The sequence below is a fragment of the Lissotriton helveticus genome, chromosome 9, assembly GCF_964261635.1.
Source record: "Lissotriton helveticus chromosome 9, aLisHel1.1, whole genome shotgun sequence".
NCBI lineage: Eukaryota > Metazoa > Chordata > Amphibia > Caudata > Salamandridae > Lissotriton > Lissotriton helveticus.
The window spans coordinates 1008265224-1008283279 of NC_136070.1; the positions used below are offsets into that span (position 1 = coordinate 1008265224).

Consider the following 18056-nt stretch of genomic DNA (forward strand, 5'->3'; position numbering starts at 1 on the left):
TCTCACAACAAACTGCTGCGTTAAAAGTCTTAACCAACAATGGGCCCCATATCTCCGGGGCCGTCTTGTACACATCTATTGGCACCCCATCTGGTCCCTGGGCCTTCCCTCCCTTACTAGCCCTGATGCTATCCATGACCTCAGGTGTGGTAATATTTAGGGCAACAATGGGCCAACCATCTCCAAAGGAGACCGGTCCATTATTAGAGTAAAAAATAACGGAGAAATGTTGGATCCACGATTCCATGCTCACATTTGATGTTAGCTCCGGTACCTTCTCATCCTTAAGAAATGGGCAGTTCACAGTGGCCCAAAACAGTGTACAATTTTTCAATTCAGCAGCTTGGCTAAGATTGTCCCAAGCTTCCTGCTGGAGTTCGGCCTTTCTGCGCTTAAGGGTCAAATTGTAATCCAGCCTAAGTTGGATCACCAGACTCTTATCTCTGGGTTTAACTGCTAGGGCCTCTTTTAGACCTTTCCGGGCGATAGTGCAAGCATGGTCAAACCAGCCCCTTTGTAGTCTGCTCTTGTGCACACCTATTCTGGTGAACTTTTTGTTGATGATTGCATTAATTCTAACAAAGTGATCAATACTTTCAGCCGTGATTGCTTCCTGCTCGAGGATCGCCGTAATTTCTGTCAAACAATTATTAATGATAGAATCAGATGTTATTTCGGCCTTATCCCCTTTCCACCTCAGCCTGAAACCATTGGGTCTATGGGGTTCAATATTAACAACAGTACCCGAATGGGAAACAGGGGCAGATTTCCATATCATGGCTTCAATAGTTAAGCAATTATGGTCACTTAGCATAACATCAACCACCTTTGGTTCTGAGCACAAGGGGATTAGGTTAGAAGACATGCACATAAAATCAATGACAGTATTAGCCCCCCTCCCTATGAAAGTCGGTAAACTTTCTCCCAAGTCATTCTTCCCATTTTCCAAAATTTCCATATCGTGGGCTACCAATAAACTGTTTAGAGATTCTCCATACAGATTATGGGGAAAATGGACATCGGCATCCCCTAGACGATCGAAGACACCACATAAATTCTGATAGGATAAGGGGAAGACTGAGATGTTAAAATCCCCCACAAAGATAAATTCATAAACAACATTAAAATTATTCACAATACTACTTAACGCATTTTCTAAGTCATTAATTACTGTGTGCCTGGTACCATCAAATATATTATTATAGAAATTAATCAAGAGGATATTTCTACCTGCTTCTTGTGCTAGCCATAAAATTTGGGAGTGAGCCCCCACTAATACATGCTTTTTCACCAAAATTGGTAACTTGACTGAAATCAAAACCAACAACCCCCCTTTTGCCCTACCAGAGGGTGATGCCAAGGCGGGAAGTTCGTAGGATACAAAGCCATCATTACCCTCGAAATTTTTACACCAGGTTTCCTGCAGGCAAATAATGTCAAAAAGACCAATAAATTCTTTCCATCCTAAAATATCCTCTTTGGCCATCAAGCCTGCAACATTCCAACTGGCGATATAGCAAGTTCCACTTTTCCTACAATGGCTAGCATTTGGTGGGCCATCGCTAGATATGGACATGTTCTCATTTAAATTAAAAACCTGAGTGTTATACCTAGAAGTCTCGTCATTTCCTCCAATGGATACACATTCTATAGTCACACTATTTACCAATTCATTTTCTGACATGGTTGACTCTCCATTACGATTTTGGGATGGCTGAGTAGTCTTTAGTCAGTCATTTGAGTCTAAACCGCTCAGGGCTTGATATCGATTGAACGTTGGTACCTCCAAGCCCCTATGCCTAGAGTCCCCCCAGCCTCCTCTCCCCCCAGGACTTAGTTTAGGCTGAGCAAATAAATGCCTATAGAAATATCCCAGGGGTCTAAGTGTTATTCCTTGGTCGCTAGGTGGGCGTGAGGTAGCTCTGATCAGAGAGGTAGTGGCTAGATGCGGGTCCCTAAAATTCACTATCACACAGTCACCACCAATATTTTTCTCCGATTTACCAATCCATTTAGTCCATTTAGATCTGATCGGTTTAATCTAATGGAAAACCACATTCCTGGTTAAGCCAACTCACAGTTTTATTCTTTAATGACTCATGGGATTCCATGTCACTGTGAGGCCCTGACTCATTCACAGGTGGTACGTTGGTCAGAACTGCCACATACGGGGCGCAATCTGGCGATAAATCCGGTTGGGAATACCCATATCGCCTAGGTTTCCCTTTCCCTGATTTTGGTTTAGCCCCTGGGGTGTTGGCACTCACTATATTTGGGACTAACACAGGCCTGATATTAGGGGCAGCCTCTGTTACTATGGCTTTTTCAACAGGGGTGATCATCTGAATCACCGCTGGAGATGAATCACTAAACTTCTTGCTAGCATCAGGGGTAACATGGTCTGAGTTAGATTCCTTCAATAAACCCCCTAATCTCACCACCTCCCCTGTAATAAAATCCAGTTTATCCATTAATGGTTTTATTAATGTCTCAACCTTGGCATCAATGATATTAATAAGCAAATGAAGCTGGTCAGAGTCTAATGTTATCTGGTGACTGTTGGCCATAATGGTAGGGTCACAACTAGTGGTATCAGCTACAGGGGCTAATCTCTTCTTAGCCGGTTTACCTCCTTGTTTTTGTAAAATAGGCCTCCCAAAACTTCTGCCTGATCTTAATGTTCTCTGTATTCTGGGGGCAGGAGAATCAAGTACACTTAAATCAGAAACAGCCGGGGAAGCAGGTACTATATCGTTGGAAGGGCACTCGGAGCTAACCAGATTAGACTCATCCCCCGTTATTGCATTAATTAAGAATGCTACAGGGGGGTCTGGATCACAAGTAACATCAACTAGAATAGTTGATACCGGCGTTGGTAAGGGGGATTTTAATAGAGGCACTGGTAAAGAGCCACGTCCCAGGGAGAGTCCCCGCTCTTTATTTAGGTTATCCACAACCTTGATAAGATAATTATCAAGGGTATTTACACTGCTCTCTTTCGACATAATTACACACTAAATCACACAAATATATTAAAAACGAATATAAGCCTTAATGAATAATAGTGGAATATCCACACAATTTAAGATAGGTAGCCCAGCACGGGGGGGATCAGTCACAATAGTTCTTTAGTCAGTTGTAGAAGTTCAGTACCTTTTAATTATCTCCTGTATCGTCCCGGATGCAGGGTCCGTGGCCCTGCCCTGTCTACTTCTGTCTCTGACTGTCTAGGACTGTCTCTGACTGTCTAGGACTGTCTAGGACTGTCTAGGACTGTCTAGGACTGTCTCTGACTGTCTCTGACTGTCTCTGACTGTCTCTGACTGTCTAGGACTGTCTAGGACTGTCTCTGACTGTCTAGGACTGTCTCTGACTGTCTAGGACTGTCTCTGACTGTCTAGGACTGTCTCTGACTGTCTAGGACTGTCTCTGACTGTCTAGGACTGTCTAGGACTGTCTAGGACTGTCTAGGACTGTCTAGGACTGTCTAGGACTGTCTAGGACTGTCCCGCCCTTGTCCCGGGCTTCTCCCGGCCAGCTCCCGCGCGCGACTCGCGGGTGCGAGGGGCGTTCCGTGCTTTAAAGCACATCCGGGCGCTCGTGTGGCGTCACTCCCGCCGCCGGGGGACCTGGGTAGTGTAGTCCTGCGCCATCACCGGGAGTTCTGGAGCGCTGGCCGTTTCCCTCACGGCAGTGCTGGAGCGCTAGCTGTAGACACGCTGGCCGTTCACCTCACGGCTGTTAGTGACACCAACACAATAATCCACCTGATCCCAACAGTGCCCCACTTGCATATATAACGTTTCTTCGACCAATTTTCCTGATACTACTCACAAATTCATGCATGCATTCATCACCACCGTGTACACACATGCTTTTGATACTAGAGCATAATTCAATGCTTACCTATATGTGCTATTCTATGGAGTACAAAAGCTATTTGGCCACGGATACGATGGTCCAAATTTCTGATTGAAGGGACCAAGAGCTAATTTGCACCGAATATGGTACCACATACAAGAACAGAAGAATATGTCTTTTAATTCAGTGTTCTGCAAAACAATGTTCACTGTAGTCTTGAAAAAGAAGGTTCAACCAGATTATACCTTCGAAACACGTCGACGCCTGTTTGCCATAAACCCACCGTTTTCGATTTACCCCAAATGTTGATGAATTATGATACATTAGGGTGATTTTGTACCACCTATGGTATTGGTTATGGTGCCTGATGACAAAGTTTAATGTTTTTATTAACTCTTCTGTTGTGTTTTTAAAACTAGTGGAATTGTAATTGATATTGTTGTCTCTGAGTGAAAAGGAAAATTATTTTCCTTCTTGTCTGAAATGTTTTTTAATCTTGTACTATATTTGTAATAAATGAACTATATCAATGTATAATTTGTAGGTTTCTGTGCCAAAACATTGACAATTGGTTTGAACAGTGATCCATCTGGTTGGATGATGAATGTTTGAAATAGGACTTTATGTATGGTGAAGTGCTGTGAAGCTAGGTCTAATATTACTCCCAGAGGACATTCTTCTTTGAGTTTCTGCTTGAATCCTAGTCCTTTGGGTTCCAAAGAGTCACTCTCTGAAAGGGTATGTCCATGATGAATGCTTGTGGAGCACTTTCAAGAATGTCTACGCAAAGTAACCACAGCGGCCATGGTTTAAGTAAGCATATCGGTCAAGCCCGCGGAGCAATTAAAAAATAGTTAAGAGGCATCTAGCTCGCCAATGACTAGATATGATTAAGGTTTCTTATGTTCTGGAAAGCTGATAATAGCTATTTCCATAATTAACAGATCTGTCTAACGCTTGGCCCAAATAAGGCTTCTGCCAGTCATCAGAAACTGCCTCCAAAAGGATCTCACTGTAAGGGCCAAAGCTTCTAAAACAGAGGAAGCAGGATTTACCATATGTATGTTGGATTTCGGCTCCACACTTGGCGTGGAAAACTCCAGTCCCTTCATTGCTTTATGTAGAGAGATTAAAACAACAAGTTCCTCTGAAGGATTAGGGATGTCACTTGGGAGACATATCAATGGCACTAGCATTTTTAAGTCCAAATAGAGATCAGGCTCTGCATTCTAATGAGGAATAAGGTTGTCGGTCTCCAACACATCTTTCCCCGTGCTCAAATATTGTTTATTCAGCATCTCCAAAGCTTCAGAGTCCGATCAAAATATTGCACTAATTAGGTGCATATTTCTGGTCACTAAGGAAGGAGTCCACCAATGTCAAACAGTCCAAACCTACTTCATCACTCCAATGAGGTCCTCCACCTTTAAAGGGTTCATAATTTGAAACAGGATCTCAGGACCGCATTGGCAGCACATTAGCCAGTGCCTAAGGAGTGTCTCCTGCTTCTCTGGAATCAATGCTAAGGCCAGAGCCTGTGGAGGCATGGAGTCTGACACTGACAAAGCTCTGGAAGCGCAGAACACTGGAGATCAAAAATCCCTTCCCCCCCCTTTCAATCGAAAGCCCCTCTTCAGGAGCAAAGCAGAGAATAGTAGGGCCCATCCAGAAGACTTCTAGCATGGCCATTTGGAAGGCACATACCTGAGCTGGGCCAGAAGGGGAAGGCAGAAACAGGTGCTTCACTGTTTTGAGACTAAAATCTGCTGCATAGATGAGGAAGAGGCCAGTGTTGGGTAAATGCATTGCAGAGATGTCGAAGGGTCCCGGAAGCAGGACTATTTACTTGAAGATGATGACGACTTATCCTTCCTTTGACATCTGTGGTTCTTTCTGTGGCTCACCTGTGACTGAAGTGAATTACCTGAAGGAAGGGGGGATGGAATATTTCAGGGTGTCCTTGTGCACCCTAGTTTTAAACAATGTAGCACTGCACTCACAGGTAGCCTTTTTATGAGAATAAGCAGCAAAAGTCACAAGCCAATAGGAATTTGTCAGGTGCACACATCAGTTTGTGCTGTCTTGGATCAGACAAAGACATCATCTTGGGGCAACATCAACAGGGTTTAAGACCAGAAACATTAGAAAGTGACATTTGAACTAAGCTCTCAAAATGCTGAGGAGTATCTTCACTGAAGCATTACAAGCACTCTGGACTCAAATACATGAGGCCCTGGGAAACAGGAACTGAGGCCTGTAAGCTACTTGATCCCGAATATACCAAGATGTCCTTCGATTCAAAGCCGATGAAACTGCGGCTTAACCCTCCCAGTGCACTGGGACAGCCATAACGCGCCATTACTGAGAGAAAAATGTTTAATCCACTATGGAGCCTAGGGAAAATTCATACGGTGAGGGAAATTCCGGAAAGACTACCTATCAGTAATGCACTTTTAGCCTCCCTATGCTTACAGGAAACAGTTGCATTCAAACAGACCGTACTCTATTACTTTTGCATGAAAAATTCACATAATTATGAACAAATTTAGGATATTATTCTCTGTAGGACTTACGGTTTTCAATTCAGTTCATAGGATAGAGTGCTATTAACATACTATAAAGTCAATAGAAGTTACTTATCATAATGATAAATACAATTTCATCAGACTCCATTAAAGGCTCAAGAAATTAACAAGGCAACAGAAATCACTTGCTTCGCATAACTTACAAACTTCAAATGGTGTGCATGCCAGAGGCACTGACCTCGGACAAGCATGCAGACACAAAACATCAGTCCTTTTCCTTCCACCTATAAACGTTAGAGAGATAGTTGACAGTTTGAATGGCGAAAAGGAGGCGATGGAGAACCAGTCGAAAAATATTACTTTAGTATAACAGAAGTTTGCATTACAAATTTGCATGCTGTGCAAACTTCTGCCACATACTGGTTGAGCTCTTAAAGTTACTTACCTTCTGTAATGCTCTTTCTGGTGGATACATCACACTATCCAACCACAGGCTCCTCACCTTTTGAATATCTCCCTTGCATCAGACTGGATCTGCAAAATCTTCAGCACTGTTCCTGTGCATTGATATGGGACGTTGTGCGGCTCCACACCAACAATGTGATTCTCTGAAATTTCATCAGTATTGGCCATCTGAACCCCTTTAATAATATTCCTCTTCTGTTCTTTTTTTGTCTTCCAGGCTAATAGCTTACCGCTAGCTTCGCCGTATTCAAAATGGGCCAGCGAACTAGCCTGCCATCTTTTCCTCAGTCTTTCATCTAATACCTCCTCCAGTTGGAATTTACAAGCTATCAAGTCTTCTTTGATGCGGACTCCTGCTGCTATTGTAATAGGGTCTAATAAATCTCGTTCTAAAGTCTTAATTTTGGACTCAATCTGATATTGAACAGGCCTTTTTCCAACACTTTGAAGAAGTATATAAAGAGGATTTAGTTCCGCACCAAGAATCAATTCAGATATGGCTTAATCAATATCAGGTTCGTAGTTTAGATGATCAGACATCTGAGAATTTAAATAGAGGGATTAGTCTGACTGAAATAGCTATGGCAATAAAATCAGCCAAAAGAAGCAGGGCTCCGGGTCCGGATGGACTGCCCTCTGAGATCTACAAAAGTTTAGCACCGGTAATTACACCAGTTCTTCAGAAGCTTTTTACATTTATATTTGAGGGAGGCGGTAAAATCCCTGCTTCTTGGAACAAAGCTATAGTTGTTCTCATCCCTATACCATTGAAGCCGTTATCACAGTGCGATTCATATCGACCAATCTCTCTGCTCAATTCAGATTATAAGCTTATGGCAAAAATACTGGCAGAGAGACTGAATGGGGTAGCTGGTAGTCTTCTACATCTTGATCAAAAGGGATTTGTTAGAGGACGTTCTATACAAGACCTTACACAAGCCTTAGTTGGTGCAATAGATGTTGCTTCTCTTTATAAAACTCCACTGGCGGTTATTACATTAGATGCCACTAAGGCTTTTGACCGCGTAAATTGGGAATTTCTTGCTAAAGTACTAGAAAGATCTAATTTGGGTAGGAATTTTTGTGGGTCAATAGCTGCATTCTACCAGGCTCCATCAGCAAGATTATTAATAAATGGTAGTTTATCTTCATCTATAAAAATCAAAAGAGGCACAAGACAGGGGTGTCCGCTTTCACCCCTGCTCTTCGATCTCTACATCGAATCATTCGCTGAAAATATTAGAGAAGACCAGAATATCATGCCATTCAAATATAATTGGGAGAAAAAAGTCTCCTTATATGCGGATGATCTGATGTTATATACATCAGACCCCACTAAAGCAATTCCTCTTATCTACAGCATAGCAGAGCAGTTCGGTCAAATCTCTGGGTACCAATTTACACAAGTTACTACTTGTGTAACGATATATCTGTAAGAGACATTAGTTAGTATTAGATTCCTTACCATAGAATATTCCCAGGCGTCAGACTGGATCCGGAAACTTTTGCGTAGCAGTACCCTTGCGCGTCGGTAGGCGTCGTCTGCGGCTCCGCGTCAGTCGTCGGCGTAGTGGGCGCCGTGATGACGTCGTCGGAGTACTTAGACGCCGCCTCCGCGTGCTGACATCAGTTCTTAGACACAGCTTTTCCGCGCCAGAAACGCAGAGCCATGTTAAAAAACCAACACTGGTGCCATTGAAACTAGGGCCCTAAAAGGGGATAACCCTAACCCTAGATATCAGTTCGCAGAACGGGGAGGATGGGTGGGTCAGTAAGGAATCTAATACTAACTAATGTCTCTTACAGATATATCGTTACACAAGTAGTAACTTGTGCATCTGAAAGAGACACGTTAGTATTAGATTCCTTACCTTAGAATAGATACCCCAGCAATACCAACCCCGGTGGTGGGTCTGCGAACCAATAATCACACCAGAAAGTCCTGGAGGACGGAACGGCCAAAGAAGCCATCCCTCCGGACTTGACTGTCCAGGCAGTAGTGTCTTGCAAACGTGTGCAGCGATGCCCACGTAGCTGCCTGACAAATATCCTGTAAGGGCACACCCCAACCCAGGGCAGTTGTAGTCGCCGTGGCTCGGGTGGAATGAGCCCGTAATCCAACAGGGGGCTCCTTTCTAGCCAAGGAGTAGCATGCCTGGATACAAAAGATGATCCACCGGGAGATGGTCCTCTAGTGCACCGCTTTCCCCTTCTTAGCGCCCACGTAACCAACAAAGAGTTGGTCATCCACCCGGAACTGGCGTGTGCGATCCAAGTAAAATGAGAGCGCACGTTTTGGGTCCAGACGGTGGAGCCGCTCTTCCTCTTTAGAGGGATGCGGTGGTGGGAAGAAGGTTGGCAAGGTGATAGACTGCCCGATGTGGAAGGCCGTGACAACCTTGGGCAGGAAAGATGGCTTAGTACGCAAAACCACTTTGTCCGGATGGACAGAAAGGAAAGGTGGAGTACAAGAAAGGGCCTGGAGCTCACTCACTCTCCTGGCAGAGGTGTTGGCAACCAGGAAAGCAGTCTTCAGAGTAAGAAGGCGGAGAGGACAGTTGTGAAGTGGCTCAAAAGGAGCGCACATCAGAAACGTAAGAACCAGGTTCAAGTCCCACTGAGGCATCACAAACGGAACAGGAGGAAATGTGTGTGTGATGCCTTTTAGAAATCTATTTACAATAGGGGACTTGAACAAAGAAGGTTGATCAGGCAGCCTCAGAAAGGCTGAAAGGACAGAAAAGTAGCCCTTGATAGTGCACAGAGCAGAGCCCTGCTGGGCAAGAGAAAGAAGGAAGAGAAGAACCTCGGAGAGAGGGGCAGCAAGAGGATCCACAGCCTTTGCTGTGCACCATGCCACAAATCTGTTCCACCTGCAGGCGTATACCGACTTTGTGGAGGGACGCCTGGCTGCCAGAATGACGTTACAGACTTCAGGAGGCAAGTCAAATGGCCTCAACTGTCGCCGCTCAATCTCCAAGCATGGAGGTGGAGACTTGACAGGTTCGGGTGGAGGACCATCCCCTGCTGCTGCGACAGAAGGTCCTCCTGAAGAGGCAGACGAACCGGGGGATCGACTGACATACTGAGTAGCTCTGGATACCAGTACCTTCTCGCCCAGTCCGGAGCCACAAGGATGACTTGGGCCCGGTCGCGCTTAATCTTCTTCAGCACTCTAGGCAGAAGTGGTATAGGCGGAAAGGCGTACAATATACCGCAACTCCACTCGCGACGAAAAGCGTCTCCGAGCGAGTGCCGCCTTGGAAATTCCAACACGCAGAACTGATGACATTGCGCGTTCTCTTCGGTGGCGAATAGATCTAACCAAGGATCTCCCCATTGCTGAAAGAGGCCTTGGGCCACGTCCGAGTTCAGACGCCATTCGTGATCCATCATGCATCGACGGCTGAGCTCGTCCGCCCTGGCGTTCAGAGAACCTGCCAGGTGTTGAGCCACCAGGGTCACGCCCTGGCGTTCCAGCCATTGCCAGAGGCGCAGAGCCTCCTGGCAAAGGGTCCACGACCCCACCCCGCCCTGTTTGTTGCAGTACCACATGGCGGTGTTGTTGTCCGTGAACACCTGCACTACACTCCCCCGGACAGAGGGGAGGAATGCCTTCAGTGCTAGACGAATCGCCCGTAACTCCAACAGGTTGATGTGGAGCCGGGCCTCCGCCGGAGACCAGAGGCCTCTGATCTCCGCCTCTCCCATGTGGCCTCCCCAGCCCTGGAGGGACGCGTCAGTCACAACTATGTGCTCCGGTTGGGGAAGGGAGAGGGATCTGCCGCTGACCCAATCGCGGTCCGTGAGCCACCACTGCAGCTGTCTCGCAGTGCCCTCCGAGATCAGGACGTGGTCGGACAGGTTGCCCTGATGCTGGGCCCACTGAAACTTCAGGTCCCACTGCAGAGCCCGCATCCGCCACCTGGCGTGATGCACCAATAGGATGCAGGAGGCCATCAGCCCCAGAAGCCGCAGCGTCAACCTGACCGAGACCCGGGATAACGGCTGAAAGATGGGAATCAGAGCCTGAATATCCCGGAGCCGCTGTTCGGGTGGATAAACCCGAAACCTCGCCGAGTCGAGAACCGCTCCGATGAAAAGGAGCTTCTGAGAGGGACACAGGTGTGACTTCGGCACATTGATGGAGAACCCCAGCCGGTGCAGGAGATCTGCCGTAGTCTGGAGGTGGCTGACGACTGGCTGGGGCGAGCCCGCCTTCAACAACCAGCCGTCGAGGTAGGGGAAGACTGAAACCCCTAACCTGCGCAGATGAGCTGCGACCACCGCCATCACCTTTGTGAACACCCGTGGCGCGCTGGTAAGGCCGAAGGGGAGCACGGTAAACTGAAAGTGCTCGTGGCAAACCGTGAACCGCAGGTAGCGCCGATGGGCCGGCAGGACGGGGATGTGGAAATAAGCGTCCTGCAAGTCCAACGCTACCATCCAGTCTCCTGGGTCCAGGGCAGCTAAGACCTGAGCCAGTGTCAGCATTTTGAACTTCTCCTTCCGGAGGAAGCCGATGACATTCCTGAGGTCCAAGATAGGGCGTAGGCCCCCTTTGCCCTTCTTGGGTACCAGAAAGTAGTGGGAATAGCAACCACACCCTACTTCTGGCCCAGGAATGTGCTCGATGGCCCCCTTGGCAAAGAGGGCCGTAACTTCCTCCTGCAGAAGTCGCAAATGATCCCCCGATACACGGTGGTTCTGCGGTGGCATGGCTGGAGGAGTCGCCTCGAAGGGGAGGGAGTAGCCCCTTCGGACGATTTGCAGCACCCACCTGTCCGAAGTGACAGTGCGCCTGAAAGCACGGACTAGGAGGGTTTTGAGGCGGATGCTGCGGGGGAAGGTGTGGACTGACCTTGCCATTGACCCCTACCGCCAGGACGGCGGTTCCCACGGCCGCCACCGCATTGGGTATTACCATGCGGAGCGTGGCTGGCAGCACGTGTGGGTACACCTCTTCCGTGGCCACGAAAGGAGTGAAAAGCAGCCGATTGCTGGCGCGGGGCCGAGAGGCCCAAGGACTTGGCCGTAGCCCTGGAGTCCTTAAAGCGCTCAAGCGCATGGTCTGCTTTGTCGCCAAAGAGGCGACGGCCAACAAACGGCATGTCCATCAACGTGTTCTGGACATCTGTCGAAAAGTTGGCGGACCTCAGCCAGGCGTGGCGTCTGACCGCCACCGTCGTTGCCATCGCTCTACCTAGCGAGTCGGTGGTATCCAGCCCACACCGGATGGAATATTTGGCTGCATCCCAGCCCTCCACAAGGGCTTGGCCGAGTTAAGCCCGTACCTCCAACGGACACTCTGGCAGCACTTCAACAAACCGTATCCCACAGAGAGTGGGTGTAACGGCCCAAGAGGCACGCGGTGTTGGAAGACCGCAGTCCCAGACTAAGGGATGAGAAGATCTTTTTACCATACTGCTCATACCTCTTGGATTCCTTGTCCGGCGGAGCCGACGGGAACGCGGTCTGGGAATTGGAGGCCTGGATGACCAGGCTCTCGGGGGTGGGGTGGGTGGACAGGAAACATGGGTCGCGCGGGGCTGGGCGGTGGCGTCTGGACACGTTCCTATCTACGGGCGAACCCGTAGCAGGCTTAGACCAAGTGCCCAGAAGAACGTCGATCAAGGCCTCATGAAAGGGCAGCAGAGGCTCGGCCGAGCTTGACTGCGGTTTAAGGACCTCAGTGAGGAGATTAGTCCTCACGGCTACGACGGGGAGCTAAAGGCCCAAGGCCTTGGCAGGCCTCATCAACACCACACTGTAGGTTGCCCCCTCCTCCGAAGCCACGGTAGGAGGGGAGACAAAACCAGTGTCTGGAGAGGTGTCCAGGCCACTGGCCTCCCCAAGGTCTCCTGCCCAGTCCTCATGAGACTGACACTCTCAGGTCAGAGGGTCCTCAGACTCCTCCCAATCCCCTTCATCACCCATCTCCTGATACTCAGGGTTCTCAATGAATGGGGCCTGTTCATAGAAGTGAAACTCTCCAAACGACGTCTGGAGCGGCGCCCATCGGGGCCATCCCGACGTCGGAACAGGAACGAAGGAGGTATCGGGGACAGCGCCGCCCGAGGACGGCGCCGGAGGCGACACCCGATGGTCCGACGCCGGGGAGGTCGTAAGGTCCACCGGCGACGATCCAAATCCCGAATAAGGTCCAGGGGGGTCCCGCGGCGCCGGGCCCGAAGGCGCCAGCGGAGCCGGGGCCGCTGAACCCTGCTGCGCCGGGCCCGAAGGCACCGGCGGCGTCAGGATTGTGGGGCCTAGCGGCGCCGGGCCCGAAGGCATCGGGCCGAAGCACCCGACGGCGTCGACGCCCTCGACCCGCTAGAGGCCCCAGACGGGTCCGCTGGGCCCGGAGGCGCCGCGGAGCCCGTCGAAGGAGAGAGATTCCTCATGGCCATGAGGAAGCGCTCAATCTCCCCCGGCGTCACGTTTAGCCCAGGGACCGGAGGGTGTGGAGCTGGACGCGGCGCCCGCGACTCCGACGGAGCCGCGTGGGTGGTGTCACCCGAACCCCCGGCCGCATCGCGCGAGCGTCGGGGGGAGTCCGAAGAGCGATGACGCCGCTTGGACTTCTTATGCTTCTTACCTGACGACGACTTCGACCCGGAGGAGTGCGGCCTACTCTCGGAACTGTGGTGGCTCCGAGCCCACGACCTGTCCCTCGACCTCCCGTGGGACTGGGACCTCTCGCAGTGCTTAAAGCCAGGCATCCCTACGGCACCGATCGGAGTCGTGAAGACTTCGAAAAATGATCAAAAAGAACCAAAAAGTTAGTCAAAAATTGACTACGGGTTACTGCTTTTTCCAGATCTGCGCTTGCTGGCGCGGAAAAAAGAAGAAGAACTCATGTCAGCACGCGGAGGCGGCGTCTAAGAACTCCGCCGACGTCATCACAGCGCCCACGACGCCGATGACGGACGGGGAGCCGCAGACGACGCCTACCGACGCGCAAGGGTACTTCTACGCAAAAGTTTCCGGATCCAGTCTGACGCCCGGGGATATTCTAAGGTAAGGAATCTAATACTAACGTGTCTCTTTCAGATTAATCCGTCTAAATCAGAATGCATGTGTTGGAATATAACATCTCTATCTCCAATACCAATTTTAAAACATGAAATTAGATATTTGGGAGTCCAAACTACGCAGGACATTCAGCAATTAGCCGACAAAAATCTAGTTAAAATCGAGAGGGAAATTACAGAATCTTTAAAAAGTTGGACACTTCTTCCTTTGACCTTAATTGGAAGAGTGAACATTGTTAAAATGATGCTGCTACTTAAATTCATTTTCATTTTTCAAAACATTCCACTTGCTTTTAAGGAATCCAGATTAAGTAAGATCCAAGCTAAATGGAACTCATTTATTTGGGCTTCAAAAGGCATCAGGATTGCATGGAAGAAGCTTCGAAGAAGGAAAGCTAAAGGAGGGCTATGCGCTCCAGATCTAAGAATATATGCCTGGACTCTACTAATTAAGGCGGGAATAAGGCTATTTGATTCCCCTTCAGGGACTGAAACAGATTTTATGTTTCAAAATATGTTATCGGAGATCCAGGGGGGTACACAGGGATTTTTGTTTAAATTTGGAGATTTGCGTTTTTTTAAGAAAGTGCGCTTAAAAGTTGTTAGAGACATGGCGTATGTGTGGGCCAGAGTAAGAAGGGTGCTAAACATTTCATATTATTCCGTGATGGCTCCAATAAGGGATTCACCAGGGTCTCCTGAATGGGCCCAAGACTCACTATCCATCCCACTTCGGATAGCAAATATCAATTAATGGGGCCAACTATTCCCAGAAGGGGTACTTTTGACCTGGGAGGTGATCTCAAATCTCACGCAAAACAATTTATCTAAATTCAAATATCTACAAATCAGAAGTTGGGCCCAGGCTATGACAGAGGACATTGGAGCTACTTCAACCCTGGAGGAACTCCTATTGAAGAAAACAAGGAAAATAACATCTCTTTTTTTATTGGACAATTTTGGAAGGAGAAGATGGAGAGTTCGGTCTCCCGGTACAACTTTGGAGGGACCAAGTCCCGGATGTCGACTTGCAAAATCTATGGCAAGTATCTTTTGATTTATTACATCTTACAGTATCACCTTCCAATTTAAAGCGAAACCACCTGTTTTCTCTCCATAGAGTGTATTGGTCTCCGGCCAAGCTGGCTAAATTTTCTAAGGGGCCTATTCCTTGTTGTCCAAAGTGTAACCAGGAAAAGGCAGATGACCTCCATACACTCGTCAAATCATGCAGGCACTAACTATGCACTCATTCAATCAGCCAGGCATTACCCATGCACTTCTCCAATCACACAGGGACTACCCATGCTCTCATGGAATCACCCAGGCACTACCAATGCACTCAAACAATAACACAAGCTCTAGTAATGCACTCATACAATCACTACTTTTCTCTCTCCTTTCACTCCTCTCCTAATTGTACTGCCTATTCTTTTGGATGTATTGTGTAATTGTTGAACTTTTTCTGTTACATTGTTGATTCTCATGTAAAGCGCTCTGATACCTCCGGGTCTAGCCAGCGCTATATAAAACTCCTTAAATAAATAAACTTTTGCACTACCCATGCACTTTTTCAATCACCCAAGCTCTACATATGAACCTATGCAATCATCCAGGCACTACTATACACTTATTGGTCTTCTTGAAACCGATTAGGTGGTTCTGAACAGAACCGCTTTTTTCTATTTTATAATTTTTTTGTGTTTTTTAACTATTTTGTAAAATTTGTTGGTGTTTTAAAAAAAACCAGAACAAAGAGTCCAACTTTGCAATTAAACAGTCATTGCAGGAAAAAATGCAATAAACTAAAATTAACATGTGGTTTCTTGCGTTCGATACCACAGCATCAATAGACTGCTCACCGAAACACACTACTGCATTGCACTTGATGCAGAGTTGTTTAAGATTTGCAAACTCGGTACGGATATCGGGTCCACGGCTTACTCCTGATGTACTTTGTCCAGCAGCCTAGTCGTCATGCTGCGCAGCTTCCTGGGCACGACAATGTTGTTCGCGAGCCAGATGCTGAGGATGAAGTGTCTGGAGATGCTTGAGCATGCTGGACGTCCCACAGGAGTCCTTAAATAAATAATAAATAAATATGTTTTTGACGTGCCCTGTACTAATGAATTTCTGGTCTGAAATAGAAGAAGGTATGAAAGCGCTCTTCAATTTTGATATACAGGTTAGTGTATTGTTAGTTTTTTTTGGAATTGTTTCTAATTATGAGGAATTTCCTCGAGATATTAAGTTATCCCTTTATCTAATCATTTTGGCTCGAAGAGAAATATGTAAACTGTGGGTGAGTGCTACTGCACTACTATATTTAGATTGGATCAGAGCAATCAGGCACACACTTAAATTGGATAAGGTAGCTTGGAAGAAAAAGAAGCATTTTTGGATTCCATGTATTAATTGGTTGGATAGGCTATGAACGACTTTGTCCAATGATTATGCCTTTTTGTAGAATGAATCACCCTCAGATCAGTTCAAGGGTCTGGAAAGTTGGAAGAACTGAGTTGAACATACATTTTGTAGTACCGCGAGGTACATATAGGGTGTCTGCAAAAAGAGCATCCAAAAGGATTTTCAGAGTCTAAGAAGGGATCCCCCTGTTATAATTACAGGGGTGGCTGGAACAACGCACTCTGAAAAATTTCTTTTTGGCGTACGAGGACAAAAAAAACAATGTGATTCTCAGAAAGACATGCAGAGTCACGTATAAAGCATCACCCATGCGCATGATCGGTTGCTTTCTAGGCTGCTCGCGCCACACTCGGAGCCCATCAGCTGATTAGCTGTGACCAGTGTGTATAAACTTAGACTTAAGACCTTTTTATATGGGAAAAAGACCAGTACACAGTACGAGGTGGAGGGAGGCTTGTTGAGAAAACTGCAGTTACAACCGCGCAATGGATTTGGATTTATAAAGCGCGTAGCTACCCAAGTGCGTCCCAGCGCTATAGTATCAGCCTGAAGTACTCCTGAGGTGGAATTATTGGGGGAAGAGCCAGGTCTTCAGTAGCCTACGAAATGACAGCAGGATGGTTTCTTTACGGATGTTAAGGGGGAGGCTATTCCAGAGCTTAGGGGCGTTGTATGCGAAGCGGCGACCACCCGTGCGCGCTTTCCTTATTCTGGGGATGCTGGCAAGGAAAAGGGAGTCCGATCTGAGCTGTCTGGTGGATTTATGAGGTTTGATGAGTGGTTTTAGTAAGGGTGGGCCTTTACCTTGTAATATTTTATGGGAGATGCATAAGGTCTTAAAGGCGATACGCTCCTGGATGGGGAGCCAATGAAGAGCTTTGAGAGAGGGTTTTGCCGAGCATCTGGATTTCGTTCCCGTGAGGAGTCTTGCTGCGGCATTCTGAGCGTGCTGAAGTTTTTTGATGACAGCTACTGGGGCGCCCAGGCACAGGGCGTTTCCATTATCCAGTCTAGAGATAAGGCCCTGGATGAGGATTTTCCTAGACGGGGGGGGGGGGATAAGAGGGAGGATCTTCCGGGCGGCTCGCATTAGACCAAAGCAAGTGCCGGCTGTCTTTTTCGCTTGGGATCTGAAGCGGAGGTCCTGTTCAAGCCAAAATCCCAGGCTCTTGATTTCATTTTTTGGCGTGGGGTAGAGCCCATGCTGGGTGGCCAGGCGAGTGACTTAGGGAGTCTGTGAGGGTCGCCTAGGAGCATTATCTCCGATTCTCACCGTTGAGTTTTAATGGGGAGTCGCTCATCCATTTGGATATGTTATGCAGGCAGGTGGCTAGATTCTCCATAGAATGGTCAGCCTGGTTGATAGAGACGACTAGTTGGGTGTCGTCGGCGTACATGACCTCCTCTACGCCAAAAGGTGAGATTATGTCGTCTAAGGGGACCAGGTAAACGTTAAAAAGAGTGGGGCTCAGGGACGATCCCTGGGGAACCCCACATCGAAGGGGAAGAGCTTTGGAGTTGCCGTGACTATCAGCCACTTGGAAGTTCCTATGCTCCAGGAACGATTTTAGCCAGGCCAGGGCGGTCCCGGTGATTCCAGTGTTGTGGAGACAGTGGAGGAGGATGGTGTGGTCCACCGTGTCAAAGGCGGCACTCAGGTCCAGGAGGATTACTGCCACTGATCCCCCTGTGTCCAAGATGGATCTAGTCTCCTCTGTTACGGCCAGGAGGGCGGTGTCGGTCC

General features: G+C 47.9%; 1 protein-coding gene across 4 annotated transcripts in view; it reads right to left on the bottom strand.

Moving 5' to 3' along the window:
- The window catches only part of SAMD4B (sterile alpha motif domain containing 4B), a 1202466-nt gene that overhangs the window by 688482 nt on the left and 495928 nt on the right, over positions 1–18056 (bottom strand). The gene's annotated exons all lie outside the window — the stretch shown is intronic.